Here is an 11,857-nt window from a genome sequence, read left to right as displayed (position 1 = left end):
TAATTTTATTCATTGAAAAATATTCAAACATTTTAGATAAGTCAGTTAAAAGAAATATAAAATATTTTTTTATTTTGTTTTTATACTCGTTCAGTACTTATAAATAAAATATTTAGGATTTTCTCACGACATCTTAAGTAAGACAATCATTAATAAGGTGTTTGAGTCTTTTGATACTTATGTCCATCGTGATCTCTAGTATTTGGTTGTTTAGATGTCATGAGAAAATTATATTAATAAGTACTGAATGAATACAAAAATAAAAAATAGTTATTTTGAAACAAAAAAATATTAAGGATTAAATATGTACAAAAATATTAATAATTAAATGTGTACAAAATGAAAAATATATTACCTTATTAAGTTATTTTTTCAGGCTAACCTGGAATAGTCAATCATAAGAATTAAATAAATACAATTTAACAAGTCGAGGATAAAATATGAACATTAACCAAATGTATATAAATCGAAAAACATATTACTTTTTTAAATCGTTATAATAAATATCACCTACCTTAATTTAAAAATCTTCTAGCACTTTAGATATGTCCAATACTTAGATAAGCTCAAGACTAAAGTAAACCCAACACTGTCACCAAGTTCTACCAGATCTTCCATCTTATAAGTTTCGATCTTCAGATTTAACTTAAATATTTTCCCAATGGTTAACTTTTAATTCAATATAATCCCAAAGAAATTCGGTAATCACAATAATATAACCAAAAGTTACCCTTGATAACAATAAGGTATCAAGTACAAAATATCAATGTACACTATAAATTTCCAACATACATTAGTTCTTTACTTCTCTTATATTGTGAAACCTTTATAAGAGAGAAATCTAAATCGAACTATTATTATTATCATTCATATATATTAATGAACAAAATAATAACAGTAAAATATGAAAAATAAAATAGTTGGAGTTGGACTACATAAAACGGGCTAGAGCATCCCAACAAACAATCCTTTCGGGGGCCCGATTCGAGTCCTTAACTACAACGAAACCCTAGAATCATTCTATAAGTAGAAACGCACAATCAATCAAATCTCATCGCTCTTCTCTGTTTACTAACATTTCGGGTTTATTGATTACGTTTTCTGATCGAAGGTTGATCATTCTGTTAATCTACCGATTGTTTTCGATTGATCCTCAAGACGAATACTCTTTCTAAAATTTGTTATGGTTTTCCCCCATTTTTAGTTTTCGAGCTGGTTTTGTTCTTATCCAATTTGATCGAATCGTTCTTACGAGTTTTTCATGTTTTTTCATTAAAAGGGCTATGACGACTCCATGTGATAAGGTCTCGTTCGTCGTAATGGTGATGCAAATCACCTTGCCGACCAAACTGTTATATCACCACCCATAAACTGAGTCCACCGTTTTACTTCTTCCCTGAAAGTTTTACACAAGTCTTTTTCTTTTTGATTGTTATCTGCTTCTTATTATATGTTCTAAGTGATTTCAGTTTTTTTTCCTGAAATTGGCCGATGATTAAATTCTAAATCAAAGACAAGCATATGTCTGAACTTAACCATGTTGTTAAATCTAATCTTCTCTATGAGGCCATGAAATTTTGGATCTTTTTGTTTTTCACCAGCCAATGATGATTGTATTGATGTTTGCGTAAGAATGAAATCATGATTACACAAAATACTGCCTTCCTTCTGAGGCGTTTTGAATTTTGTTTATCAGTTTGTGGAAATTGAGAGGTTCAAGTGATGATTTTGCATAGTTCAAATGATACTCTGTGATTAAACATCTTTTTAGTCTTTCGCTCCTATCTGATGAACCCTAAAATTCCGTTTTTATTATTTATTTATTAATTTTAAATCGATTGAAAAGGGATAATGACGACTACATGTGATAAGGTCTCGTTCGTCGTAATGGTGATGAATAATCACCTTGCCGACCACTCTGTTATATCACCACCCATAAACTGAATCCCAATTTACTGATTTTATGCATATTTTGTTGAATTTTTATTTTTTTGGCAAGTGATTATGAAAATCTTACACAATGACAAGCATATTTCTGAATTTATTCATGTTGTAATTCTTATATATGTTGCCTTATATTCTAATTGATTTGATATTCTGTAAATGTAAGGTTTTGTGTGAAATGCTGAAAAGAATTTTTTGATGAAGTAGTCTTTCTATGGTGAGTAGCTAATGGATCTTCTTTTGAACCTTTTGTTTGTTTGAAACTACTGCGGATCTATATGAAACTTTCGCTGGATATTGATTATTTAAAATTTTGGATGTCAACAAAGATCCAACGTATAGTCACGACCATATGGGATTTAGATTACAAATACCTTGACAAATGCTACTTTTCATTAGTGTACTATTTCTCTATTCGTACCCCTATATGTATCTGGTGAGATGAGTTTTGTTTTGATTATTATTTTCTAGGTATTTAAGACAATAGTGAGATCAATGTATTGGTGGAAAGACATGTTACATGCTCAATATGTTCATTGTATTTATTCGGTTGGGCACCTTTATGTCATTAGATTTGGCTGTGAACTCCTTATTTGAACATTGTCCGCATACAAACTTTATTACTCTTTTTAAAGGAGGTAATCAGAATGAACTGGCTGGTTTTTCAAACAATTTTATGTCAATAGACTTGGTTGTGAACTTGTTATTTGAACACTGTGGGCATACAAACTTTATACCTCTTTTTAGCAATGGAGGTAATCAGAATGAACCGGTTGGTTTTTCAAACACCTTTTTGTCAATAGACTTGGTTGTGAACTCGTTATTTGAACATTGTGCACATACAAACTTTATTACATTGAATAAAAATGCAGGAAAATGAAACATTTTGCATAACAAATTTTTGTATTATATTTTATTTTTTCTTTTTAACAAACTTTAGTATTATATTTTCTGAACCAATTTAAACCTTTCTTTAATGCTGAAATACTAATGATCTCGGTATTTTGATTACAAATGTTTGTTTCCAAAATGTTGAAATACTAATGTAGACTATCTTCCGATAGTTAAGTCTTGGTACTTGTGATGCATATAAACTGATTTGAATAGGTTAAGATATATAGGGATTTCAGATATGATAATATTCCTTAATTATCAGACATGCAACACTAATCGTTACCATACAATATCCTTTTAGGCTGCATCTATACCTACCGATCCTCACAGATCTTGGTCCACAATTATCTGGGAGAACTATATTCCCAACAATCCATTTAAGGTAAGGGTCTGACTACACGATTAGGGGCTTCCTTGGTCGGTGTAAATCATAATGAATATGTAGACATACCATTACAGTGGTTTGATAAGGACCTACCATTTCTAGTTATCCAAGAATATGCAGACATCCCACTATAATTGTCTACAATTTCTGGTTATCCAAAAATATACAAACATACCATCACAGTTGCCTGATCGGAACCCACCATTTCTGGTCATAATACTATATCTTACTCCTGTCGGAGCTACTGTGGTATCTTCAATTTCACGGATATAAAAGACCGATTTGTTTATGTTTTATTTTAAATTAGAGTATCATTTTAAAAAATAATATTGCGGAATTTGTTCCCATAAAATATGATAATGATATTATCATAGAATTTCCGAAGAAATTTATTTTATTTATATTAAAACATTGGGATGTTATCGTCACTATAGAAAAAATAACATAAACAAACCTTAAGTTAATTTACACTAAAGATGTACATCTCGTTTAATCTCTCAGCATAATGTATCTTTAATATTGCTACATGTGATATAATAAACTGAACGAGTCTGGTGAGTACATAGGGTTATCAACTTATAATAATATAATTAGTATATTTAATTATCCAACAATTAACCAAATTTTTCATCTCCATGATCTTCTTTATTCTTAAAGATCTACTATAAGGATCATCTATGTTGACAATACTAGTTCAAGGATTCCACCATAATACTTGTAAGCAAGAACATTTTTATATTTATTCTAAGGATTTGTCTTAAGGAATAAGCACGAAGTCCATTGATGTCAGGGCTTATCTAATAGGCACTAAGTCTATAGCTATCAATGCTTGTCTATTAGGCAGTAAGTCCATAGTTGTCAGTGTTCATGTATAGCGCACTAAGTCTACAACTACCAATGTTCATTTATCGGGCACTAAGTTCATAGTTGTCAATATATATCTAATAAACACTAAGTCCATAGATGTCAATGGGTTTTTAGAGTATATCTAGTGAGCACTTAGTTCAAAAACACCTACAAGCTGCGAGCTTGCTGACGTTCCACTGGACTATCCATAATAGTCCGTTGTTGTCATCTATACTCTGCTAGATGACGTCATCTTTAATGTCAAGGCCTCTCATCATCTATTTAATATTTCATCTCTCATCATTTATATCATCTTTCATCTCTCATCATTTATATCATCTTTCATCTCTCATATATACATCATCTTTCATCTACCCATCGTTACCAAATATATTTATATGTATACAGTTTAAATAAAGTAAAACATGTATAAATCGTTCATTTAGCATATATATATATCAGGAAAACAAATGTGTGTAAGATGAAAGTAACTATGCATTCACTTGTTAAAATGACGATTCGATATTCGGACAACACTTCGTTTCTAGCAACTGTCTTTTCCTTTGACGTAACCTAGTATCATTATCACTAAGTCTTAGTCTAATATTTATCGTGACTAATTATTAGTATAGATTCATCATTAATTCATAGTCTACTAATCTATAAGTGATAAGGGACAACCATGTAGGATCATATCGGAGGTAGGGTCCGTCTGGTATACAAAATATACTGTTTGGAAATCTCACTTTAAACATCTCACTAAATCCAACCTAGACATCATCCCCGTAAGTAGATCAACCAGTACAACGACTTGGAATCACTGATAAATCTTGTTTATTGGTTCAAAATAACGACAATGAATTTAAACATAAGTTCACTTAAAGCTTAATAGGTGTAGCTCAACTTATAGGGTTTCTAACGAAAACTTAGAACTCTATGGTCAAAACTTCATCACTGATTTTTTTTTTCTAAAAAGATTCTTGTAGCTCTTCTACGCTCATCTTACTATACTAAAACTAAAGAAAAAGAATTCAAATAATGAGGGACCGAAATGTTCGGGGGATAATGAGAGAAAGACTCTTGAATCAGGAGAATGATGCAAAAAATATGAGAGCCTGGAGCCTAGAGCCTCATATTTATAGTAATTTAATTTTAAAAAACTACCATTTATAGTTACTTAAAGGATCTTATAGTTATTTAAACGACCAAACGTCCATTTATAATACTATTTTAAACAGATTTAATAATATTTGTACTAAATCAATGTCGAAAGTATTCAATATTTGTCTTATAACTATCACATCGTCAATAACTTTTTAATGATATATAAATATGTATGTACATGTATAAGTAAATATGCTATTATAAATTATATCTTGTTTATACGAACTCCGTTTTTGACGTTATTTATATCCACGCGTAGTTATCGACGAGATCTACAACTTTCGCTTAGACTTCGTCGGCTAATTTTGACTTTATTTTTTCTCCATATTTTTATAAAATTAAATGATTTTGCTAAAATCATGACTCTCTTGTACGGACTCTGTTTTTGACATTCTTTTTTCTCAAAATTCTTATTTTAAAGAGTACTATTATTTTCTTTTTGGTGGCTTTAGCTAAAGTCAAAAATTCTCTTTGTAGCGTTTTACGTCACACATTCCTTGTGCGCGATTGATTTTTATATCTTATAAAAATCATATCTAATTCATACATAGTCAGATTTCTATAAAAAAATATATTTTCAGGATCGCGAAGATGTGTACTTTCTAAATATATAATAACATATAAATGTTTTGGCACACTTATTTTTACGATTTACGGGCGATTCAACTTATTTTTCCTAGTTTATTATATTATAATAATCATGAAACTCATAATATTCACATAATTCTTCTTTATTAAATTAAATAGGTTACAATTGTTGAACATAACTATTACTTTGGTTAAGATTATTTATCCAAGATAATATTGTATAAAAAAACATATGTAACGCTTATTATATCTTAATTGACTAGCCCGAATCTGTGGGTGTTACAACTACCGCACATCGACACTTGAAAGGGTCACGAAACATGACTTTACTCTCCGTTCCTAGGTTACGCACATTCTCCTAGCGGGACTACCTTATATCAAACTTAATTTAACTAGGTACCTTCCATAAGTCTAAGTGATATGTGCATATCTATACATATAATTTTACATCATATCTTAATATATCTAGTTACTTGTATGCCCTTTATAAAACGAAAGGTACTTAGTCTGTTATATATTGTGTTGTAAGAGTAAAGGACATGTTCGGAGCGAAAAGGAAGCTAGGAGCTAGGAATTTGGATCGTCTTAAAATGAAGAAAAATATACTTTCCACGCCGTGGTGACATTTCCATAGCGTGGTGCTTTGGACTACCCCCAATGGATCTAAAAGACTTCTTGGATACGGGATAATCACAAAGGCCACAACATGATGAACTTACCACGTCTTGGTGATATGTTTTCGGGAAATTATAAATAGAAGTCATTCTCCTCCGGAATTGTAACTTTTGCTGGAAGCTATTATCGATTTTTGAAGGCCAAGTATCCGTTTTGAAGCTTGGAATACAGGAAGTCAATCATAGCTTGCGAATTAAGAGCATTAAGGCCATACAACCCATATTTAAGATTTTCTACTTTAGTTTAATCATGGTTGTTACAATGAATCTCATTTTTCTGAGTTTGATTGCTGAAAATGGGCTAAAAGCCTATGACTTTCGTTTAGTGTAGGTTTGCTTGAATTTTTATGGCTTGATTTATGGTTAGGATTAAGTTTTATTGGTTATTTTTTACTTTAGCTTATTGAAGAACATTCTATGCTTATGAGAACTAATTTTTCTGTTTATTGTTGTGTATGATCTAATTGCATGACCATCCTTCTTAATTGAACTTGAATCTTATGATATTTGTGAATTGCAAAGATTGTAGGACTAGTGTTTTGACCAAAACCTAGGGTTAAATAGAAAAGTGGGTAAATAATCGTAGGAAATAATATATAACGACCAATCATATATTGAATTGAATCAATAAACCAATTGATCAATCTATTATAAGTCTAATTTAACTTGAATTGAACACTAGTAAACTTGTTAGTTTATCTGCCAGATCACCGTATGAATGAACTTATTTGCTATAGGATCAAGTTAGTGAACATTAACTTGGTCATCTTAAGAATCAGTAACAAATAAAACATTAATCCATTGCACTTTCATAAATCAACTATAATAGAAAGTAAATCGAAGCTAAACAAAAGTCTCACAGTTTCCTTGGTTTAAATCGTTTTTGTGTTTCTTGCTTTTAGTTTTAAAATTTGCTTTAATAGTTGATAGTTAGTTAGTTTAGTAAATTAAGTTTTTAGTCTTGCAAAATTAATGAAAAACCATTTTTCTAAATTTAATAGTAATTTAGTTAGTAGTAGATAAAAATTAGTTAATCATTTTGTTCCTTGTGTTAAATACTGGTCTATTGTGCTATATTGGGGGAGGGGGGGGGGGGGGAGGGGGGGTGTTTGGATAGAGGAAAAAGTGGATGCTTATTGTTTATTGTTTATTCTCACCATAATAATCTGAGTTGAAGTGTTTGGATAGGAAGCTTGAAAAAACAGCTTATTGTGGTAGGATTAAGCTTAATAAGCTGATTTTAATAAGCATAAAGGGGGGGGGGGATGCTTATTGCTTATTGCTTATTGTGGTAGGAATAAGCTAAATAAGCTAATCCAAATACTTTTTAAAAATACCGCTTATTCCACCGCAATAAGCTAATAAGCAATAAGTTAATAAGCTAAAAACATATTTAACCAAACACCCCCTTATTTTCAACAAGTTACACTGCCTTACGTAATATTTAGTTACATTAGTAGGATTAACTAGTGCTTAATTATTTACACATCACTAAGTTTATCCCTAAACTAGATTACAGTGCTTGTAACCAACTTTTAATACCAATTCTATTATTGGGTGACTATAACCTATCTCTAGTGTATATACATTCCATACATAGTATTAGGTATTATTATTCTTTTATCTTCTCAGCAATGCTACTTTTAATACTATTATAAGATATTATCTATTGAAACCTAACATAAAATAAAACCATATATAGTTCGCACATAGCACAATAATTATATATATATATATATCTTAACATATAATCAAAGCAATAAGCATACAATTCACATACAACTTCCACCGAATATTTAGTACTTTAATTAATACTTGTATTAAATTATGTTTATGAGAGGGATTATGCATTCACTTGATAAAACGGATAACTGATGATTTCAGCAGTGCTTTGCATCACACTTCCTAAGAGACCTAGACGTATAAAGCACTAAGCCTTAGTCTAGTTTCATAATCATGGTGACTATAATAACTATAGTCCAGATTCCATGATAATCTCAATGTCTACATCAAGATCTATCAAATAAATAATAACCAGGTAGGGTCCGTTTGGTATACAAAGTATGCTATTTGGAAATCTCATTTTAAACACATAACTAAATCCTACATATACATTACTATCATAAGTAGATCAATCAGTATAATGACATGGAATTAGCGATAAATCTTATTTATAATTTCATAATAATGACTTATGACTATAAATATAAGTTATATTGAAAAAAATAGAGTGTAACTAAACTTGCAGAGCTTTTAAGGAAAACCGGGAAAATGCATAGACAGAATCCCGAAACTGAAGGCTCTATTTCACTGGGCTATCTAGCACTTCAGTACCTCGCTACTAGTCCCTAAAAATCCCTAAATTCGGGTCTGGGGTTGTAGGAGAGGTTTGAGAGAATTCTGACGTGAAACGGGTGTGGAATACAAAGGAAATTGTAGCTATATATAGGGATTATGAGGGTGCACGTAGCACTCATCTAAGAGGCGTGTTGCGACCATGGGCAACACAGTTGCCTTGGTTGCCTGACACGTGTCACAGCCTCCATGGTCCACCCCTATCCGCTTCTATAATATTCCATGTGTCATGTTTTCATGGACCCACGTTTCGGCCTTTCGTGGTGCTATGTAACCATGTTCCCCGAAGTAGTCGCTCGTCCGAAAATGCCACTTGGAGCCACCTAATTCTACCACGTTATCACCACGCATGGCGTACTTTGCGCGCATGATTTTTCAGATTTTTGAAAATGTCACAATTTCTTCATACAAGCTCCGTTTTCGACGTTCTTCATATCACTGGAAAGCTATCGACGATATCTACAATTTTCCTTCAAATGCCAAAAGCTAATTCTAAATCTATCAAAAGTTTATATTTTTGATAGGCTTAGACTATTAGAAATCACTACTAAAATTGAAAACTCCTACATACGAATTTCGTTCATGATGTTCTTTATATCGACAAACTCCTATTGATGAAATATTTGATTCTCGTGTAAATTGTTTAGGATAACAATTAATCAATCTTTGATTCCCCACACTAAAAACATGCTCTTTAAGTGGCAGTACATTTATTAGCATAGTGACCAACTTTGCCACAACTATAGCATGTCACGACTTCGATGCATTTTTGTGCATGCTTCACCTTATATTTTTCGCACCATATTTCCTTCTTGTTATCTCCATACTTATTGTTAGGACTCAAGAGATGCTTTTCAGAAAATCATGCAGTTGATATGAAGTTAAGAATTATCGGGAGAAGGGATCGAGATGGATAGACATATAACCTACCAATTGTTTATGAGGTTGCCACTTTAATTGTAGGTAGCTTGTGATTCAGTAAAAAAGAGAGATATCACTGTTCAAACGAAATCTAGATTTCTACAACATATCAGTGAATTGCATCTTTCTTACATTCCTCTCCAATATCCACTACTATTTCCATATGGGGATGATGGTTACAGTGTTGAACTTCTTCATAGAGGTGTTACATTTACAAACAACAGAAAGTGGGGGAAATATACAATGAGAGATTTTTTCTTATAGAATTCAAGATAGGGATCATTCATTCTTACTGATTCTTAATTCATTGAAAGTGATAAATTACATTACATGCGTAGGCAACAACACGTTCTTAGATGCGAGTCTTATGAGAATTTACGTAACAAAAAAGCTTAAGGAACTACAAATATCTCTAACGTCAGACAACGTGTGATATTACCTTTATCCTTTACTAGTGGTGCATACTATATGCTGTAGAAATATTTGGATGCTTTGTCGCTATGTAAATGGTTTGGATATCCTGAATTCTTCATAACCTTTACGTGTAATCCCAAATGACCCACCTCAACCAAAAGACTAACTTGATATACTATGCAGGTTGTTCAATATCAAGCATGATGCATTTACTAAAGACCTAAGGGAGAATCACATTTTCGGCATAGTTCAAGCAGATATTTCAAAATTATGTTTTTTCACAATTTATAAAATTTTATATTTTTTATATTTTTGCTTACGGTCTAACAATATTTTATTTTGTGCAAAATATTATGCAGTTGTTTATACAATTGAATTTCAAAAAAGAGGTATTCCACATAGTCATATATATGTCTATTCATGCACTATAACTACAAGCTACCCACTGTTGAATTTATCGATCCGATAATTTCTGTCGAGATACCAGAGCGAGTGTGAAGTTGGATAATAGAAATGTTGTCCCTTATAACAAATATCTATTGAAAATATATCAGACACATATTAATGGTGAATGGTGCAATCGGGGATCTTCTATAGAGTACTAGGCGAATGTTTGCTCGTTGCGCAGAAAAACCTATATAGTTAAAATCTTTACAAATATATTTTTTTAATATAACAATAACGTTGTTGTTAAATTTGATATAATAATTCATATACTAAATTGATATAATATATTGATTATTTTGAATTATATGATAATATACACATTTATTATAACTGCATAATCTCAACCGTTTGAATGACTTTTAGCCGCGAGTTACTCATGAATAAAATTAAATATAATATATGGTTTAATGTTATTTATAGTTGTTGTTATTGTTAATTATTTTTTTCAAATTTATTTGTTTAACGTTTTAATTTCTATCATTATAATTATTCAAAACATCAAAGATTGTTTTTTGATTTCAAATGTAACAATATAATCATTTATATAGAGTTATATTTAACTATTGTTATTGTAAGTTATATTAAACTACTTATTTGGAAACTTTTAACGATTATAGAAATATTTTTAGATAATATTTTAGTTAAATTGAGATTATAATTCAGTTTTTTGCATTTAGCACTACAATTTATCACTTTTTTTATTCACCAATATTCATTGTATTTTTTAAGTGGAACTGAAATTTATATTTAAGTTGACACTGTAATGTTATATTTAAATTAACAATTTAAGTATTTTGTCCAAACTGTTCAAAACTTGTAGCTTTAAATTGATAATGATTTACATACAACAATATCTTAATCTAATAAATTTAGTATAATCTGTTAAAAATTAAAGACGTAACTTTATAAGTAGAAATAAAGATGTTATTCTAATATTGAAATTTAGTTTATTTCTGATTATACTTTTGATTTGATATTTATTTAACATTATTAACCAACTTGTATTCATTATCAGAAAGACACTACAATTTATCACTTCTAACTATTCACAAAATATCATTTGTTTTATTTAAGTTAAACTAAAATTTATATTTAAGTTGATCCTGTAATGTTATATTTAAATTTATAATTTAAGTATTTTATACAAATTATTCAAAAATTGTAGTTTTAAAATGATAATGGTTTACACCCAAAAATATATTAAAACTAATAAATTAAGTATAAT

General features: G+C 30.2%; 4 non-coding genes across 4 annotated transcripts; all 4 read left to right on the top strand.

Moving 5' to 3' along the window:
* Nucleotides 1-1,278: 1,278 nt before the first annotated feature.
* Nucleotides 1,279-1,379, top strand: LOC145013675 (small nucleolar RNA Z43). Its single transcript, XR_013665222.1, has one exon. It is a non-coding gene; the product is annotated as a small nucleolar RNA Z43 (small nucleolar RNA).
* A 220-nt stretch (nucleotides 1,380-1,599) lies between these two features.
* LOC145013688 (small nucleolar RNA U83) lies at nucleotides 1,600-1,676 on the top strand. The gene has a single exon (XR_013665235.1). It is a non-coding gene; the product is annotated as a small nucleolar RNA U83 (small nucleolar RNA).
* Nucleotides 1,677-1,710: 34 nt separating this feature from the next.
* On the top strand, nucleotides 1,711-1,797 carry LOC145013670 (small nucleolar RNA snR60/Z15/Z230/Z193/J17). Its single transcript, XR_013665217.1, has one exon. It is a non-coding gene; the product is annotated as a small nucleolar RNA snR60/Z15/Z230/Z193/J17 (small nucleolar RNA).
* A 49-nt stretch (nucleotides 1,798-1,846) lies between these two features.
* LOC145013674 (small nucleolar RNA Z43) lies at nucleotides 1,847-1,948 on the top strand. Its single transcript, XR_013665221.1, has one exon. It is a non-coding gene; the product is annotated as a small nucleolar RNA Z43 (small nucleolar RNA).
* Nucleotides 1,949-11,857: the final 9,909 nt, after the last annotated feature.

Source organism: Lactuca saligna, chromosome 8 (genome assembly GCF_052625555.1).
Source record: "Lactuca saligna cultivar CGN05327 chromosome 8, ASM5262555v1, whole genome shotgun sequence".
NCBI lineage: Eukaryota > Viridiplantae > Streptophyta > Magnoliopsida > Asterales > Asteraceae > Lactuca > Lactuca saligna.
Note: the sequence above shows the minus strand (reverse complement) of the source record. Positions and strands in the feature narration are given on the sequence as shown.